General features: G+C 40.8%; 1 long non-coding RNA gene across 1 annotated transcript; it reads right to left on the reverse strand.

The window, feature by feature from the left end:
• Positions 1-13260: 13260 nt before the first annotated feature.
• Positions 13261-16386, reverse strand: LOC147752165 (uncharacterized). Its single transcript, XR_015314848.1, has 2 exons — positions 16264-16386; positions 13261-16053 (listed from the first exon to the last, which is right to left on the reverse strand). It is a non-coding gene; the product is annotated as an uncharacterized LOC147752165 (long non-coding RNA).
• Positions 16387-20787: the final 4401 nt, after the last annotated feature.

Below are 20787 nucleotides of genomic sequence, written 5' to 3' on the forward strand. Positions count from 1 at the left end.
CCAAATCCGAGGAGTTGCGCCTGCAAGTGACCCCAGCAGTAAAAAGTCTCCGCTTCTCGCGTCCTGCCCGACCATTTGGCTGACTTTGTGTGCGCGAAAGGTGGAAAGCCTTACTCATCCATGAAAAACGGACAGATTTTAGTTGAGCAACAAGAGCCGATGCAGGATCTAGCCGTTAGCATCGGTAGCCTTTTTCTTCTAGCCTTAACGCTTTGCCGAAAAATGTCCCTACTACCTACCGCCTATATCCATCTATACCTACTTAAACATCCGCCTAAATGCAAATAAAAACGTATATTATTTCGTGGTGAGTAGGTTTGCAATTTTGCCTGATTCTAATTTTGACCTCGTTCTATTCCTGTAGAATTTAATTCAGTTCTATTTGACTGAAGTGAAACTTCACTGCTAGTGACAGTATGGTGAGTATGTGTTTATTGTTCTTCATTACATTGCATTCATTACATGCTTCTCTAGCGTGAGTTGGCATGTTTAGTGTGGACCGTCAACTGATAATAGAATGTAGTTCGGTATTTTAAGATTGACGTTCGGGCTAGTTGTTCTTTGACTTCGTCAGTCTTCAGTAGAACGGACGTGATGCTAATGACTGTGTTAGCCAATGGGCTCGTGTTGATATACCTTAACACGGGCTAATTAAGATTTGCCCATCGGTTACTTAGGCAGACCGACTGTCAATTCTTCAAATCAACAATAATAGCCATGATTCGTTCAGCAAGTCAAGGTGTGCAAACACGAACATCTTCTCTATGTCAAGGATAAATGAAGGTTCTATATCAGAGAATTCGTAACTAATTTTAACCTGATAACGTTTACGGGCGCTCTTACAATACCCATGAAGATAGGTCTCAGATATTAGCGTTGTCACCTACGCCGTTTCCCTTCATGCCAGCTGAATGCCACGCATAAACTATTGATACATATAATACATCTAGTACTATAAAAAATTCTTACCTATCGGCTTAGCAGGTTCCCGGCCAGCGGTCTTTGACGCATTAGCATCTGACGGCACCCAACGATGTGCTTTGTGGGTGCGCACACTATGTGCAGCAAAACGAGCACTTCCTAAACCGAAGTAGAGAAGATCATAAGACGGGCCTAGGTTGTCAAGAGAATCAAGTGCTTAACCGGTGAGAGGCAACATCCAGCATTAGGAGTTCGGTTTGCTCAGCTTGGCAAAGGCTTCCCGAGACCACGGCCGTCGCCGTCTCTGTTTTCATTGCCTCTGTTACTTGGTCCCACACCAACCGCCCCCTTTTTCGGCTGCCATCCTTTCCAACGTCAGCTCTGTTATAGCACATCAACGATGCTGTCTCTTGTTGACTCAGTTTCGCTATCGTTAATGTCCTTATTGTCGAGGCTGCCGTTGTAACGATTACTGTGTTCCGAAGGCTTATGACGGTCGAGTTTGTCCTAGCAAGAGACGTGCGTTGTGAGCAAACTATAGGTAATGCGAACAAGGCCAACCATGGAAATAAATATTCATTAACAATTTTCCAAAAGCTCCCAATGATAACGACAGTACAGCATGGTTTGCGCTTGCCTGCCTCTCCACCTGCCGCCCCGAGCTATGGAGTGCATCTGTTGCTGGGATGTACGGCAACGAAGTTTTAGTTATATGCCTGTAAGAACTGTTAATTAACAAAGCAATAAAGTTGATCATAGCGAGAGAAAGGTCTACAAAAATTATTTGCGACACCAAAATAGTCAAATTTACCTTCGATCTACTTATAAAATTTCAACAACTTGACTCGGATGAATTATCTTAATAGTTGATTGTTAACAGGAAGTTTCTGAAAAGTGGTATGACATAGGTTCTATCGACAAGGTTAAAAAAAAAAAAAAAAAAAAGCTAAAAAAAATACGAAGAACTAGGAAAACATGTTTTAACTATGCTACAGCTACACAATTTCAGTATTAATACGACATTATATTCAGGCTCTAAAATAGAAAACGCAAAGTATCTCATATATTTCAACGATAAGGGTGGCGAATATCATAAGCGGCGTGGGGAGAAAGACATTTGTTCCTCTGTTTCTCACACTAACTCAACGCTAAGCGCCTTGCCTCTTCTGTTCGAAAAAGGCTGTAACACTTCTCATTTTTATACTACAACTGTCGGATACATCTGACAAAAAGCTCTCTAACCGTCAAACGAAGATCTTCTTCCTGGTTGGCCAGACGGCATCTTCTATGTCGTCTATAGCAATAAATAGACACAACCATAAATACGCTGAGGAAAGAGTGAGTGTAAAAAAGATTTGCTAATTACGTGCCTGTCGGCGCACTCTATTTACCTGGCGGTTGAGTTGGACGTTCCACGTCGACCTTCAACATTCGCATTGTCTCGCACACGAAAAGTTCATCTCCTTTGTTGGCTTTATATGGAAGCTATTTGCTATGAATACATCTGTATGTCTGGCGGCTATCTCCGCCTCCGCGTCTAGTCCTTCCCCCGTTATTTCACAGATCTCAGGCAGTGCCAGTGGCCTGCGATGATTGAGAAATTCGCAGTGTCCTACGAAGGTATCTACCTACGTTAATGGCAGTTACCGAGGGCTGCATACCTTTGATTACGTCTATGCTCTGTATATGTTCAATAAATATGGACCGTATGTTTATAAAGGCACATTCTATCGCGTGTATTCTAGTCTCACGATATTTGCCGCCCTCTAATAAGCAGAGAAATGTATAGTTTTTTGCTTACTCAAAAATAATTGTTTAATTGTCTCATCGTCGTCCTTATATAAATAGCTATACACCTTAGGCTCGTAACGGTTCAACTTGTGACACTGGTGTTGAACTGTGCTAGCTAGATTGGTCAAAAATTCACATAGGTTATTTTTCTATATACTTATTTATTGTGCCAAATTTTATGTTCGGTATTTTTATCAATTATTACTAGTCCGAATCTACTGTACATCCATACATAGAAGTGGACACCCCTATAGCAATAATAATACTGCTATTTGGATAGTTGTCAGCCTTCATTTTTAAAAATATACTATCGGGACATATCGTAGGTTACTGTTCGCTCCGAACCAATGAACGGCCAATTGAAACGACACGTGCTTTTTCCGTCCGTCGTCAAAATGTCTCTTCTGTTATTGAATCGAGCATTTAAAGGCTATGTAATGTACTTCTATAAGCAAAACTCTGTTTTTGGTAGAAGGGCGCAATTTTTAGGACGAATTCTCCATGGGATGATCGTAATACTAATAATAAACGAGCCCAGAACAGGCACGTACAAAAACAAGCGAATCAGCGTCAATAGTTATTTCACCTGACTAAACTCAGCATTCATCATCTTCTACTAAAAAAATTAATCATAATACAATCACGGTTATTTACTACGCTAGTGGTTATTTTCCATGCGTTCGGCAATTGCTGGGCACGGCGGCAGCCTCGAAGTAGTTGTTTCAATATACAGACAAACATACGTGCATGCTCAGCGTGCGCCATACACCTGTATCCTAACACGTACCTCGGTAGGTATCAAACGTCGCAGTGCATCAATCTAACTAGAAATGATCGGCTTCTCTAAACCGACTCCCATTTCGCCTCCTGTCACACGGATACGAATAATTCCATATGAATAGTTTCAGTGTTTTGTTGCAAAAAATTTGCTAAAAGAGGGACTGGCGATTTTCGCTATCCACATGGCCATGCTCAGGCTGCCCCTATAGAGTGTGCGTTTTCAGTCAGGAAGATACGTACAGCTCTTCCAATGTGTCCAGGTCTAAATGGCGCTCTGAACTTCTCGATAAAAATAAAAAAGAACGTTAAAACACATGTTGAATTAGCGGCAGTGGCAATGGGTAGCATACTTGCTTTCTTAAGCGACATGTTGACCGATGCACCTTCGATCGTAACGTACAAAGGAGAAAACATCTGTTACGTACGTATACCCATTGCATCGTGTTTAAGCTTGAACAACAATCACAAGCCATCAATAATGTATTATACTTTTCTTTGTAATGTATATTCGGATCTTCATTTTGCTATTGTGTCGTCTGCTTTGTTACCTTTGACCTTATACATCAAGAGTGAACTCTGGCATTATTTAGTCAAATTTTACGGTCACCTGTAAAAAATCGGCTAATCATATCTTTCTGTCCTTTTATACGTCTGTGAGCCTGCCAACGATCTTTTGAAGTGATCTTCGGTTGAGGCGGCTGTCCGCCAATCTGATAAGAATTGAACTTTCGAAATTAAGCCTGGGATTTTCGTGAACTTGAGATTTAACAAGAGAATGAAACGTTGCGCTTAAGCGTTGGCTGGGATTGCCATGTAACATTCACCTTAGATCATCAGTAGGAAAAAAGTTAGTGCTTAAAAAACGGGCACATCTTGCACAGCTGACTTCGAATAAATCGGCTAATAAAATTCTCATGGACACGGGAAACAATGTTATTCTCCTGTTTTTGTTTCCTTGTGAGCAACTCTTCTCGCATATAATGTCTCAGAAACCTTTTCTACTGGCGTTAGTACTGACCCAGTTAACGCGTGAAACATGCCTACGGCGCTGTTCGGTTCTCATCTGGGTTTTCGTTCGCATATCTTATTACCCATACAATTGAGCAATAGATGTACAATACACCGGCTGTTCTCTTCGTTTGTTTGCCACTACTTTCTACTTGGGTATATTAGATACCCTAAGCAATCTCTATATATAGAGAGGTGTTTTTCCCTAGTTTTGTTGAAGATTACTTTGTGCTACTTATTCACAGACGGAGTATCAGGCAGACCTGGGGTAACCGGCGTATTATGACAATGAAGCCATCAAGCTTTGTTCCGGATCAACCTGAACAGTTCTTGGGCAAAGTTAAAATCCCAGCTAAGAACTAATATGGCTTTCGCAGACACTGTAGCACAAACCCTCCCCGTCACTTAACTTTTTTATACATAACATAAAGCTATGGTCGCTACCCAACGTTTTATTGCCCGCCGGATCTCTGTAATTCATTCAATCCATTCAACCCATCAGTCATTCAACCCATCGGTACTTAACGGAAGCGTCTGGATTAGTAATCCCGTCCTAACTGCCTACCATCGTATCTTATATCGTTTATAAATGACAGAACTCAACGCTGTGGTGCACTTCATTTCTGACCATCCTCTAGGGAAATGAACCGACTCTGAAATCTGTTTTCAACAATGTTATTATTAATGCTTGTTATTTTTTTGTGTATATTGGAGACGATGCTCTGTATAGTTATAATGATCCCATTACTAGATCAACAAGTGTTGGTTCTTTTGGTGTTATGTAATCACTTGTATGTCATCCAAGTGTTCAAAGGCTCGCCAGAGCCATCGCGAATATGGGTGTAGCTTTAACAGGGTTTCTGAGCCCAAAGTCCTGGCTTTATTTCTATTAGGTCTGTTTTAGGCACTGCGTTCTAGATTGTCATACGACCTTGAATATTCACAATATATTTATGCTAGGTCGATCTGTCGCTTCTCACATCTGTTTTTTTTTTATACGTTTTTTTTACAGTTGAACACAACATTATTAGTATGTTAACAAAATGATAATCGAGATTCGTTAGATGTTGCTGTTTTTATATAACGAATTCAACACGTGAATAAATGATCTCAATCTAAAGGCTGGCCGTCGGCACGTACTAAACTACATGTATGGTTACATATATACAATGATTGAATTTTCCGCTCTCTTTCAGGCTTTGTTATTTAACAGTGCTTAGCCTGTCGGGAAAGGATTTTATTTGAACTTACGTGCCATTCCATATTGTTTTGTATTTTTTTTGGTCTCGCATATTCACTCTATTTCTTTCCAGGGTCCGCTGTGGTTAACCACAACGTAAATGTTACATGCCGTCGAAATAGTCTGCTATGAATAGAAGCGCGGCAAGCACTTCCCTGTGTATTTGTAGCGACATTAGCGGGCCACTCAGCTTAGACTGCCTGTAGGAGCAGAAACAAGTCTGGACTAAGCCCCTCCTTGTCCCCTTCTACCTTCTCCGATACAGGCTCGGTGGCGGCCACTTGCAAATCTCGGCAAGCATCTCGGGCCTATGTACGACGCCCGCCATTTGAGCTGCGGTGAGAGCTACAAGTGACTGGTGGAGAAGTCCATGAATGCTCCCGTGTTCACGAAAGCTTGCTAACAAAGTTTACTTGCGAGCTTCTAGTCAGCCGGTCTAAATATATAATTTCTCACTTGCCACTTACGGAGAAAGACAAGCATGGCGCATATATAGTCATGGAGCCTCCGAGTTGTTGCAGCAGAAGGCAGACGGCGTTATTGTTGAATGCGCATGTGTTCGTCTGTGTATTTGTGGGTAATATGCACCTGAGCGCAGGCCCGCCTGCAGCAAGTTCTTGAGCGTTTTCTAGGTGTACACCTAGGATAGGACGTAAGAAAAATATTGTTATGTGTACCAGATAAGAGGCTTATCGGCCTGTAGGTTCTGCATATGATGTTCGGATCGATCTTTGTTTTGTGTTCTTGATTGTGTTAGATCGTGGGTAGTGCGTAGGATCCGCTGGTTGTGTTAGCGGTGTTTACCTAACTTATCATATCTTAAGGAACAACTCAGTATGAAATATGCTCCTGCATCACAGATCTAAACAGATATTGCAATTAGTGTCTTCCTATTTTTTTTTTTCACAGGAACCAAATATCAACGATGAGCCTATGTGTGTTTGAAAAGTGTGCCCATATATCGACCCGCTCTAGTGTACGGTTTTTGTTAAGCTATGTAAAAAAGCTGCAAATGAAGAATTTTCACTTTGTGATACCATTGTAGCTATTACGATAAGCCATTCGGTTTCATCCAAACGAGTCGTTGGTCGAATAACAGAACTTATATGCCGAAAATTGCTAATATAACTTTATATATCAGATAATGTAAAACAGTGGAATCAAAGAATAATGACTGCATATGTGTCTAGAGATTTTAAGTGGGCTACATTTTTTAACAACCGAGTCACCTGGGTTACTAGGTGAGCAAATAGGCGTCTAGCTGGAATGCACTTCCATAGGAGTCATTAAAAACGACAACCAGTTTATTGCTGGAAACGGTGTGATGCTCGTATACGGCTGAAGGCACCGGACTCCTGGGTTTATCTGCTAGAAGAAACGTGGATAAATGCAGCCAAATAGCATTCTAGGCACGGTTGGATTGCAAAAAAAGTAATATAATAAGTCATTCGGCTTTCAATACTCCTACTTAAACTACTCGTTCCTCCTGCCTTCTTAGCAGTTTCTGTCACGTTTACGGACGTTTTAGTCTTCACCCATTTATATTAGACTGACTAGATTTCTAAATTATTTTTTTAGCAGTTCTTATTATTTACCCTAATCTCTATATTGGTACTATGCAGTTGCTCTTCACTGGTCATGACTTAGGAATGGGCCTACATAGGCAATTGCTTATAAAATAGGTAAAAAAAAATTCAAACATTCCACAATCTTACTAGAAAGAAAAGTAATTACTAGTCCTTTTTCCATTGTAGAAAATTACGATTTAACTATCATTAGATAATTGCAACTGTTACTGTAGTAAAGAAGTACATACCAGTTAGCAGGTATTTGGCTAACGGCTTGTATAAGCTGTATCACCAATCGTTTGACCCATATTTATAACGTACTCGTGGTGTTAGTTATATTTGTAGCACCATACTTTCTTTTACCTAGGCTAAACCTCTATGGTTCGAGTTTTACGTCCTATATCGCCATTAAGCATTCCGCCAGACGGCTGGCTTCCAGCGTGAAACAAAAGCTCGGGTTCGAACCTAAACCACAGCGTGTTTCCTTACGTACGTTGGCTTCGTGCTGGGAGCTATCCAGCCGTCTGATGGAAACCCAAAACACCGAGAATCTGAACCTAATTCGTCTTGTCTGGCCGTGTCACGCGACTCGAGCTTTTTCTTCGTTCGACTTGAGATGTAAATGGCGCATCTTTTCATCAAATCTTTTTCTTGTTTTTTGAAAGGCGTTGGTTGGGTCTCTACGGGCCGCCGAAAGCTCTGCTACCAGCTTTGCTGTCTGTTCCTTCAAATTGCAAACCCCTTACCCATCAACCTAAGAACTTACGGCGGTTGCTGGACAGATCTCCTGTCTGGATTCAGACAGAGTCTTGCCGGGCAGGGACTAATAGTCTGCAGGACTCGGTGCGGACCTCTTTTACATTGCGCAGCTGTTCCGCAGCGAAGGTTGGCGTAACTAGCCAACCGAGAGCAAATAATCAAAAAACAGAATCATTAGGAATCGTTGACGCAGGTTTCGGAGCGAATGACTTAACGAGCAATGGATTTCAGTGTGAAACAAATATATAGACGCGCCCGTACATATGAAGAGTGAGATCGCAATGAAACGACAAAGAATTACTATTACGATGTACACAAACGGAAATCCTTTGTCCTTTTTGTCTTTAAAATATATTTAACTTAGAACAAAAAATGGCATATAAAGTAAGTTTACTTGCGCACAAATACCGGAATTTATTTAGCATAATTCATTCCGATAGTGTCTGACGTTGCTATGCGCCGTTTTCAATGCGATCCATTTTCTGTAGAATAACTTCTTTCGAAGAGAACGGGAAAAAGCAATATCCAATTGCAGTTTCTCTAAGGTGGTTTACCGTTTTAGATCCGTTCCAGCTCGTCGCATTGTCACGCTATTGCCTTGTGCCCGAAGCTTTGCGGACGCATATCAATACATTATACGCCGAAAAATTGTAATTTATGGAATAGTGTTGTTTTGCCAGTATCGTCCATTTATCGCTGTGATCGTGTCATCAGTCAAAATATATGTTGCATACTTTATGCCTGTCCATAAAGTAGGAACGAAAAGGACACTAGAAAAAGCAGGCCCATAACCAACGTCTATTGTTGGCTGCACTATTTTATAGCTAATCGTATATGTTCTTGTTAAATATCAATAAAGAACAATAGTTCTAGGGATGTTTTTACTGAACTTTGATAACGTCTTTATATACATCTGCATTCATACTGATGTTGTATCTAAGGGGTCGACGTAGTGGCGCCGCAATGTGCGACTACTCGGAAAATATGTTTTTTGCGTTTGCCGTACGAGGGGAACTAACGACTGTAGGATATTAGTGTTTACGTGAATGAAGTAATTGTGCGCGGTAGGGGACGCTTTCCGTTCAATTCTAATAATTTACCAAACAAAACGTTTTCAATACTGCCGTCAAACATTACTTCAGATTTTAGTATGCTATTTTACAGAACTATTAGATATTATATTAGGTATAGTGTTATGTTTTTAACACCTTTACGATTTAGCTTTAAAATTTCTTTTAACCCCATAGTTACTGTATCAGAGAATGAGCGTACAACAGGTAAAGGGCTGATTTGATGGCCCTGGAAAACCTACCCTACAACCACTCTGTAGGAAGAACTTCAAGATTCCTTCGATATCAATGAGTATTTAATGGAAAGAATAGCATGTTGGAGTTTTGTTATGGATTCAGCGTATCGCATTGTTGTGCATAACCTGAGGCAGTCTGAATCGATTGCGACGGAGATTCTGCACTGCCGTTTAGAGGAATCTTCTACCGGGCAGTGTAGTAAATAATCTTTGACATAACACCAAAATCTTATTACTGCAAAAACAAGGCGGATATTTTCGTATCCCCTTATGGAAACTATATGAACACCAACCACCAGCGACGCCATCATCAGAGTTTTCTCGATCTTTGCCGGGTAATTATGGCCTGTATGTGATCTGACATGGCCATGGCAGAAGGTGACATCTTCTCTGTTCGTTTTAATTTTTTACACAATTTTTAGTAATTGCCTAGTTTAATCTTATCAGTTGTTGACTTCGATCATTTTGTTAGAATGCAGCAATCCATCATGCACGATTGTTGTCTTCTAATCCTCTAAAACATAACAGGCATCGGTCCAGGCTCTACCGTAGACTGTGTAGCGTTTCCTAGCTTTAACAGTGATCTTCTTTGTACGTGACTATCGTCATCCAGTTTCCGTCACCCGTGATCAAGTGCTTCATAAACGGTTCAACTTCGTCGAGTTTTACGTATCTAAGTATAATAGAGTAAATTTGCTTATGTAGATTCGTGTCACACCCAAATATTGAGCATTTTAACGATGTTTATTTCGTTGGTGATGCCATAGCTTTACGTAACTTCCGAAGTAACTTCATCAACTTGTTTTTTTCATAAGTGGTCGATTACTAAAGCGTTTTCAGAACAATTTCAGAGCAAGCAGATAGTGCATTTTGCGTCGTAAATAGCTGTTTTTGAAGGTGGTGTTTTATATGTGCGTTTTTTATCGTAACAAATATAAAGTGATCATTTACAAGAATTTCACCCGTCTTCAAGGCACCGTATCGTAAGTCTGAATAAAGGCTGTTAGCGCATAAGCAGTGACGCCGACCCGTCACGACCCATATGACCTGACCTGTATGTCTTTAAAGTAACTTAGCTACACGTTTATTATCTAGTATTATAATATAATTAATGTGCAGTTTGCAAGTGCACGACGTCTCATAAACAGCGTATAGGTACATCTCTGTAACCAGTATCTGTGTAGCTAATTATTTAACTGTCAAATCTAAAAAAAAAAAAAAAACACGTCCTCCCTAGTAACAATTGCAGAAATTTTAGTAGTTTTCAAAGCCTATTACCATCATTTCGACAACCTGAAGTTTGTTACGAGAATTTGTTTTAGGCTGCACAGACAGATGACAGGATGATACAACAAGGCCCACTATAGACCTGAAGTATGAAATGTAAAGCTCTTATATATACACACCTTTCATATGCTAGAAGAAGACTGACTGTGTTGATAAAGTGAAATGTCTAATGGGCCCAAAGTGAAGATGCAATTAAGCTTGTCATTTTTATTCAGGCATGACCATATCTGAGTGCTATAATAAGAAAGGTCGCCTGAATCCTATAACCTATTTTTATTTGTTGGACTGACTCCATCTGACTACCAAGCTGATTCAGCAACGAAAAGCGAAGCAGACCTTACTTAAACTACAAGCATTTGACTACTTGTAACCTATATGTTTCCTTGCCGTTATCGAACCATTATCGTTTAGAGAAAGCTTAGTAAGCTCCAAGCCATGCTTGAAGACCTGTGACGGGTCGCTTTCTAGTTCTGCATGATAGAGCTGCTCGAATGTGCTAGCTAAAAAAAAAGAACCAGAATCTAAAGTAGACCAACGCCGCGGCCAATACTTTCCATTTCAGCCATCTCTTTAAAGATATTTGTCTCAAAAGCAAAGCTTTCCGTATAATGCGATACCATTCCGCTTCTTTCATCGCCAACAGTATTAGTATTATGATTATTTCTCTAACTACTATGGCTGCTATCGATATGAACAGATGCCTTGCAATTCGATGAAGGCCTACGAAAATAGTTCCATCTGTCAAACCTGAATAAAATAAAATCCAATTGTAAGTAAAAGGCGCATGGACAAGCGTGTTCGTTCCAGCCGTTCGAGTACACTGAAACGCTACTGAGTACATCAGGATCTAATAAAAGTACAATGTAAATTTTTATATCTATTTATACTGTCGGCTTAGCTAGTATAGAACGTTTTTAATTAGAGTAGCAAGGTAAATTTGTCTTGTTGACAGTTGGGTGACGTATGTATCTACTCCTAATGTAGAAGAAGCTGCGAGTCATATATGATATTTGTATATGTTGCACCGATATTAGTTAGTTGCATGGGTCTGACGTTCTTGACACGATCATAAACGTAGATAGATGAACAGACAAATCAAAATAAATATCGGCAATGACTCGAAAAGCGATATTCTAAATGTTACAAGTTGTCATTCATCGCATAAACAGGTTTTTTTACGTTACTCATACAAAATCCAGATCCTCCCACTTGATTGACGAATAGGGCATTTCAGATCGGAAAACGTATTTGTCTATTGGGGGTAGATAGCACTAATATAGATACCGGACGCACCTGTCCTTGTTTTTTTTTTTTTTTTAGCGTAAAGTGTGCAAAAAAAACGAATTCAGACATGCCGTGTCCAATCCAATGTATAGGAAGATTGATACGGACCCATATTTTCAGTTGTCTCTTCTTTACCAGCTGGTACATGGCGTCCTGAAAAAGTTCTAGTAATACTAGTGATTTTTAGCATCAGCATTGCAGACGAGGCCATTAATATTCTTTGCCCATGCTAATGCTAAGAAGTTAGTGGTATACATGTTTTGTGGGGCAAATAACTGTGCAGGCAGGCCATGCACTTCGTAGTATAAACGTGTGCCGCACACAATGATCTAACTGTTGAGTTTTTTTGTTCGAAGTTTTCGGTTCAGCGTGTACGTATACAGACCATCTGAGAGGATAATAGTCACGGGCCATTTTTAGCAACTGTGTAATGTGTTTTTTTACACCGATCTTGCTGAACAGCCGTTGCTAGTACCGGTTTATAGGTTGGAGGGATTCTACTGGGTTGCCCTTAACAAGACAATGTAAGCCATTACATGTCATGAGAATCATATAGTGGGAAATTCCTTCATTATTTATTTCCTCTATTTGAAACAGAGAGTGCTGCTTCCAGAGCCATCTGAATTAGTCAGAGAACGCCTTGGAAGACATCCGCTGTGCAGGTCTTTTACAGCTATGCTCGAGCAGCTATGAATCGAGAAACCTGCTTTTTCCCTTGTAAAAACCATTTCGCATGGGCCTAAGCGGTACGTGGCTGAGCTACTGCATGGCTGCGTCGGTCCTGCAAACGAGACCCCTCAAGCCTTCGAGTGATGATGACCAGCTGGGACGTTCCTAGAGAGCGTCGTCTCCTTCCTTTCTGAGCAGATGCAAATTAATATCCAGAATCAACCTTCTTTAGAATATTCATTCTTAGAAAAGGAAATCATTATTTTGTTGTTGAGAGGCTGAAAGGAAAACAGGACTCAGAATGGAAAAGATGTATGTTGTAGCATAAAACCCGACACAATTATCGCCACGAGAAGGCTTTTATCATTTGTCTTTTTGCTTTTAGTCTCCCAATAATTTCGCAGTAATTTGCCTGACGGTGGGCAATATCAATAGATAATTGCTAATACTATATTTGAATGCTTTAACAACACAACCGAGTCAGTCAGCATCGCTTTCAGTTTGCCTTACCGTGCGGTCTAATCACATTAAATTGACGGTATCAAACGGGAAAAATTGATCGATGCTGTCCAAGTTGAAAAATTAGAACAATATCACGTTTTCTGACGATTTGAACGCTTTCTCATTTTTATTCGCAAAACACAATGTTCTTATTTTTTTTTTTTTTGGAAATCCGGCATTCAATTATGGGCCTAAGTCGGTGGGGCGGAAAAATGGGAAAGAACGGTGGACCGCGGTGCCGATACGCGCTCCAAGCAGAAATGAGGTCCTCATTCAGTAGCGAAAACTGCTTGATGAAATAAAAGTGGCATCTAAACGTTTTCGATGTTTTTTGGGTTGCTGTGGCTAACAAACTGCAGCAAATTTAATATTAAAGCTAATCGAAGTTCGTGTCTTCTGCGATTCGAAATGCCGGCGTAAGCTGCATTCTATCGAAGTAAATACCCAGATACGAGGCTTGGTTGGCTTACCTTATACATATATCTAAGCCCCTTAGACAATACACGGTGCGGCCAAATAGTGTCTAGGACCAGGTTATTTTTTATGCATAAATAGTTTAATGATATCTAACAGTTTTCGAAACTACGCGTAGGCACATAGTTTTTTTCATACACTCTGTACTGTTTTGCTATTTTCGATATTAGAAAAACCGCGAACTGCCCTTTCTGGAGATCAAATTTTCCCCTTATTCAATGAGTGCTTGTTACTCAGATGTATAGTTACAACAATGGCCGCTATCAGGTCGCATAGAAATCATGTTACACAATATACGATACAACGATATTACTAAAGATTCCTTTAGTAGACGTAGCAGTCGTGTGTCGATTGTTAATGAATATATTTCGTGCATATGTGTTTTTTGTTTCTTACTATCCCTTGTCATTTCTTACCCCGCTGCCCTTTGTTCAACCAAACTCTTCCCCTTCCCTAGAAATCCATAACGTACTCGTGCAATGAATATTTCAGCTGAAAAATAGCGCACTCTTGACGCTTGCCCTATCACCCAGCTACCAAGCAGCATGCGGCCATAGGGACAGGTTCGCCCACGTTGCTAAGTAAACATAGAGTTGAAAATTACAAGAGTCTTAAAAACTAGCACTACCGATTGCTTGACACTGAAGCCCGAAATCCTATGGTAAGACAGAGGAGAAATTGTTTGAAGGTTAAAAAAACATCGTACAAATAAACAAATCCGTTTGTCGTTATAACGCGACTCAAGATGCTCAAGAAAAGTAATTAAAGGACGGGCATTGATCATACGGTAACTAGTACTTTTCTTATAGCAGAAACGTTCCTGTATGAGTAAAATGGCAAAAAAAATCTAGAAGCAGCCTAGGTAAGCTAGGTAAAAAATAACGGCCTCGATCATGGGCATCCCAGAGTGCTCCCTGCAGATGTCATCACTGCATACAGCCGCGAAGTCTGCATGTTGTTTCATTCATACAGTTTACCATACGAGCATACGCTGTTTATTTACAATTAACATAGAAATAGTTGAGCCATCGGTATACAATATGTAGGGTACTCTATTCGAAACGACTTCCCGCATATCAGTCATGAGGATTTCAGTAAAGCGTACCTGATTCGAAACGTTTACTACAATTTTCAATTCGCTGAGGCAACTACGGCTACTCTGTGACGTGCGATAATTCCAAAAGGTCAGATAGTGATAAAAATTGATGCTTTAGAAAAGGACTACGCCTGCGTACCACAATAATACGCCGGTAACTGCACTATGCTTTCGGCCTCAGGCCAATAAGCTGTATAAAAATCCTTGATAATAGGCAGCGTCCGGTTAACAACCAACCTATTTTGATATGGCATCTTAGGTCTATTTTGCAAACGATAAAAACTATCAATCACACCATCCTGGAACATAGCTCTGACGTCATCTGTTCTATGGTAATGTGTTGAAATAATAGTTTTCATCAACCTAGGTTCGACATAGATTAGATATCAGTACGCATATACATACCCTATGCTAATTCAATGCAGCCACCGCTCTCAGTCTCGGTCCAGCCAATGTAATTACAAATATCGAATGCATTCGATTGTAATCCTGTTTTTTTTTTAATCTGTAGCATTCGTCTGCTGGAACTTTCTACCGAATATCGAACAGCGGTGCTACGTGTCTACTTTCAGGACAGGAACGGGTCTGCCGCCACCATCGGCACTAGGATCGCCGATAGAGTGCCGACATTCAGATAGGTACTGCCACGTCTTTAAATGTCGGCCGACGCCCCTGTTGTTCGATTTCCCGCCCTCATTCCGCTCCAACCTGCTTCCAACCGATTATGTACCCCTTCCTCTGATAGAGCAGTAGCAACAAAAGTTTTAAGCATTCATATCCCAGTTTAATTATCGTTAAAACAAGTGAGCACTTCTATTAGGTCAGTCGAGCATGGAGTTTCTATGGAGAGGTGTTCTTCTTTTTGGTTTTATTTCGGGGCGACAAGCATACATGTGCTTGATACTTGTAGCTAGCTCTATACCACATGGAGAAACCTTTATGGGCCAAGTTTTCTCGACTGCTAGCCTTTCTGGGTGCTATTATTGTTATTACTAACTGTTCATTTTTATCAACGAAATGAAAGAGGTAGCCACATTGTCTAGAAAAACAATTCTGCGTAAGTACAGGAGACTGAAAAAATGATAGTAAAGAAGAGCGTATCCATTTCTCTGCTCTGCGTCTGCTGCCGTGTCCTCCGTCTTTGCGAACAGTTGAGGCTGTAAATGGTGAACCGGTAATCTTCAAAAGAATCATCCGTTTCGCTTTCACGACAGTCGCTACGAATATTTCCCTTTGTCGCGGTACGGACGCTGGATGGGTGACATTCGTGTCGTCTCTTTTTCGTTACTGGAACTTCGAAGCTTCGTTACTGGAACTTTCCTCTGTGTGTTTCGGTGCGTCCTCAAAATTAAAATAGCGATGGCATACCCTAAAAAACCAAGGCATTCATGGATGCTTCGTGAAATGTCTGCTTCATTTGCGAAGACATGTATAACTCAGGATATTATGTAGACGATGACTGTACTAACTACACATGAGTCTCTTGAAGCGGGCCGCATTCACTGCTTCATTTTCGATGAGTACCTTATAGTAACAGGTGCTCCTGCTATCACTATTATCACTTTACGTCCAAACTTACTTGAAACTGCCACCGAAGTCAATTTCCCTCGAGGGCGACCCACTGGTTACTCTCCAGCTGGCAACAGAAATTGAACCATGCCTGGTCCATGGCGACCGTGTACTCTAGGCAGGTTTTTTGTTAATTAAACTTCTGAAAATTGCACGTGAAAGACACCAAACGCATTCTTAGCTTATCTGAAGTTAATTCGCAAAGCCGAGTTTTAGTCAGCTCGGCATTTTCGGTACTTGGGTAATAAATCTGTAAGACGTTACATGTAAAATACCAGCTTTAGCTTACAGAGCCATGAGACTCTAAGTTTTCCTTTTGTGAATAATTTTCCCGATTGCGACAATGCATTTTTATCCTTACGGTCCTGACATCAAGTTACCTTCTCGCCGGTATTCAACACTCCAATCTTGACATATTTGCGCTATTTACTTGCTTTTGCACTTGCCTAATGTATTCGCAGGTTTTCGTAACTAACAAATGTTCTTCCTTCTGAACTTATTCCTTCTGGAGTAAACTCAACCGCCTTTCACTCGCAAGTTTCTGAAGGCGAAAGGGGTATATTATCCCCCAATTTTATCTGTTAGCGACGCGTAGTTCAAAAATAATTTAATAAGAAATGGTAGCTCTGTTGTAGCAGTTACGCGTGTGCGTGAACTACATATCGACAAGTGGTGGGGTGAAAAAGCTATTATCTAAATTAGCGAACCAACACGAGTCGGGAGACTGTTTCCGGCTAGAAGATCTGCCTTACCGTCAAAAGCATCGTGTAAAACACTAGAAGAGCTCTCTGTTTTAGTGAAAACACACAACCACGTTGGCGATCATTAATTAGACATTAAGTTTCCTAAGATTTATAAAAAAGAATTGGGAGGAAACATTCGTAAACGTTCTCGCCGTTATATTAGGTCGGGTGTATAAGGTCAAGAAATGTTAAGTTCTTGTCAGTGGTTTGACTTATGGAAAAAGGGAACTGTTATACCAAGCTTGTGAAAAGGTCTTTTAAATGCAATATCCGTAATTGCCCTATCTCTGGAATGATTTTGTACCCAGACTAGAAGATTCTTTCGTTAGATCGAATTCATCGATCTTAGCGTATGCAAGAGGTAGGTCCAGTAGCATTATGAATCGTCGAATACGTGTGCTATGTCATGGTCATTACCAGGAGTTATTCTGTGGAACCGTCGAAGTCTGAACTCTTCCGATAATATCGTTTTTAGCTTCAAACCGAATGTATAATCGGCCCACCACTCGAAAGAACCTTGCGCTTCGAACTAATAAACCATCTTCGCCAAGGTTAGGTCTGGTGATGACGTATTGGCCTGTTGACCTTGAAAGACACGTAGCAGTCTGGGTTGGAATCCTACTGTGGGCACACTTCGTATCGCGGTGCTACCCAACCGCCTGGTAGAATTGCTAACGGCTCTACTATACATAAGACTTGAAACATGTAAGCTTAAGTAGAACTGAAAAGTAAGCTCAATTGTCTGATTCAGCATTAATTGTATGCTATTTTAAGCAGGGCCGCTTCTAAGGGTGTGGCATAATGCGTGGCAAACGTATTTTGCTCATCGAGGTGATTATCGTGATCCGATCGAAACCATAGCCAAAACACAACGAATTCTGCCTAAAAGCTCAATGGCGTTCCTATTGTAGTAAGGAAGGATTAAAAAAAAATTTGAAAAAAAATGGTTGATCGACGAACTCGTGCTTTTTCCCAATAAATTCATTGTCCATTTAAGTGCGACAATAAAGCCTAGATGGACCAATGTTTTGATAAGAGACGTCGTCGGAAATTTGGACAAGACGATGACGAGGTTCTAGGACGAGGAATATTCTGTGATAATTTACCACCCTCAGAAGCAACATATACGTTATTATTATTATATGAATTAGGTACAAAAAGTCTAACGCATCTATCGAATCTGTTAAGTCGATTTAACATGTGTAGCTAAAACAACCTGTTATAGTGAACATGAGCTGTTAGAACAATATAACTACATTAGATCAACGCTTCAGTATTTAGTGCTTCATCTAAATATATCAGATATACGATGACATAACTAGAATATGCTGACGTGTCTGGCTGGCCGTAGCATCTGTGTAGTCGTATAATGCCAATGCCTGAAGTTATTTACGGTCCTAACTCCCTAACCCTTGGACACTACCCTAGGCAGAATGCCAAGCTGACCTTCCACGATGATAGGCGGACCGACGCCGACCTATCGCGCAGTCTTATGTGCGGTAAAGTTATGTGCAAGTCAGCGGGCAAAACTCGAACGTAAAACGTAGGAGATAGTCCTACGTTTTACGTTCGAGCTTTACGTTTGATGTTACTATTGAACTTGAATGGCTCGCAGACAATGCCCACAATCTGTCCGTTTGTTTCGTTCGTTCCCTGTCTCACATCGGCCCGATCTTCTATGAATAAGCAAATATCGGCGGCCTATTCTGGAATCAAGTATGAACAAAGGGGAAGAGGAGAAGCCAATTATCTCTGCTGCCATTTAAGCCATTCATGCTGAATAGCAAGAAGTGACTGGTAAACGATGTAGCTTGCGTATGATAGCAATTATGCAACGTTTTATAATACATCATATATGAGTAGTCGTTTACCGTCGAAGACGTCACACCTCACGTTGCATGATTACTAATATTTATTTAAGTCACTACTTGTTTGAGTGTGTATAATTAAGAGGTAGCAGAAGATCTATGTATGACGAAGTGTATATATATACAAATGCAGCGTTTTCTTGCACAGTATATTCAGCAGTATCATCAGGTGTGGGGTAAGAATCAAGGGCATTCGTTCATAGTCGCCGTGTTTGATATGAAAAGCTTAAACGATTCGGTTTCAAGTTAACCGTTAGAGACAAGTCGAGCTATCAAAAAAAAGTTTTGCTATGTTCAAGTTACTCATATGCGAAGACAAAATAATCAAACTCTTGCCTCAAGTGCACCTCAAGTTATTTAAAAAAAAAAAAAAAAAAAAAAAAAAAACCCTAGAATTTTCAGTTCAATTCATACGAAACCGAATATAGTAAAAGAACGGTTGTAGTAACATTTATCATGCGCAGCAAATCTGCAGGAATCGGACGCATCCGAAAAACTACGGGTTTGATAGTATCAATCTCTTCATCTGACGGTGAACGTGGAAACGAATAGCCGACAGAATGGACTTAGCAGGCCGTAGTTTTCTTTTACAACGACGACGGCGATTTGGCCTAAACCTAAAAGAATATACAGATCAAATGCAGCAAGATCAAACGATCCTTTACAATTGGGTTGTATGATGATTGATTATTTCAACTCGTTCGTTTTTCCTTCAAGTCGTAACGCTCCTGTCACACGGCATGAAGTCTTCCGAAACCTCGCTATGCCATTCGAATCGGTGTTGATGTTCTTCGCCCGAGTGGTATTTTCGTCGCAAACGGCTCCAAACCGAGAGCTCAAACTGATCGATTCACAATATCATTTTAGTAAAGGATTTCAAGGTTTGATGTGGCGTGCTGGTGTCGAATGGACGTCGCCTGAGAAGGTTAGCGAGTACGGTTGAACGAAGATTGGGTCGCCAACAACGATGACAGGCGAGATCAAGGAGCTCGCTTGAAAGCGGATAGTAGAGAGCGGCGCGACTTCTCTTAACGCAAACAAATGGATTCAAAAATATAGTTGCTGCAGGTCGCGCTGTACCACTTGAGGAAAAATTTTGATAATGGTGACTTGTGATAGAGGGTTATGTTCGTTTCATACGACTGTCTGTCGATGTCAGCGTGTGCTCGTGCTCCATAAACCTTTCTTCATCCACTGCTGTTGAACTTTTATGTCGTTGCGAACCGGGCCTCGGGTTCTTTTGCGCGGTTGAGAATGTTCCGACGTACCATCACGCTACCTCACCATACTATGAGGTAGTTTTGTGCGGCGTTCAACACTGGCCGGCGAAAAAAGCTTCCGTGACGTGTGCTAAGCTGAACAACGGAACAGGAAGTGACAGGCTTTCTCAGGGACAGCCACTGGCATACATCTCCGATAGATGTCTTCGAGGTTGAGTGGCCTTCTCCAGCAGTAAAAATCCCCAGAGAAAACAGATAGAACCGTATTGTTCGTTCCGTATAGGCGCGCCGATGCACGGCGCTCGAAAGTGTATATGACGGATTCCGAATGCGTTGGGGCTACCCTGTAGTGGTAACACAATTAACCCCTCCATCTTTGTGCTTTCAATAGTTGAATACTGTACTGTTTCAAAATACATGCCTCCTGCTTTTTGCCATTGTCTACTATAGTTGTCTCTCTTCCTTATGCGTGCTACTTCATGGCGTGCAACGAATAGATCTAGCAAATGATACTATACCTGTAGACTATATGGCCGTAATCGCTTGGGTAGCGTATATACCGCGGAAGTGGTATTTCACACCGCGAATTGCGGGTAATTAGCTGATATATGTACATAAATGGGCGACGTAGACGGTTATCTTTTAAAGAGCGCGTAAATATGATGACCCGTAAAGGTCCGTATACTGAAACGTCTTACTTCAC

The sequence above is a fragment of the Varroa jacobsoni genome, unplaced genomic scaffold, assembly GCF_002532875.2.
Source record: "Varroa jacobsoni isolate VJ856 unplaced genomic scaffold, vjacob_1.0 scaffold_1445, whole genome shotgun sequence".
Taxonomy (NCBI): Eukaryota; Metazoa; Arthropoda; class Arachnida; order Mesostigmata; family Varroidae; genus Varroa; species Varroa jacobsoni.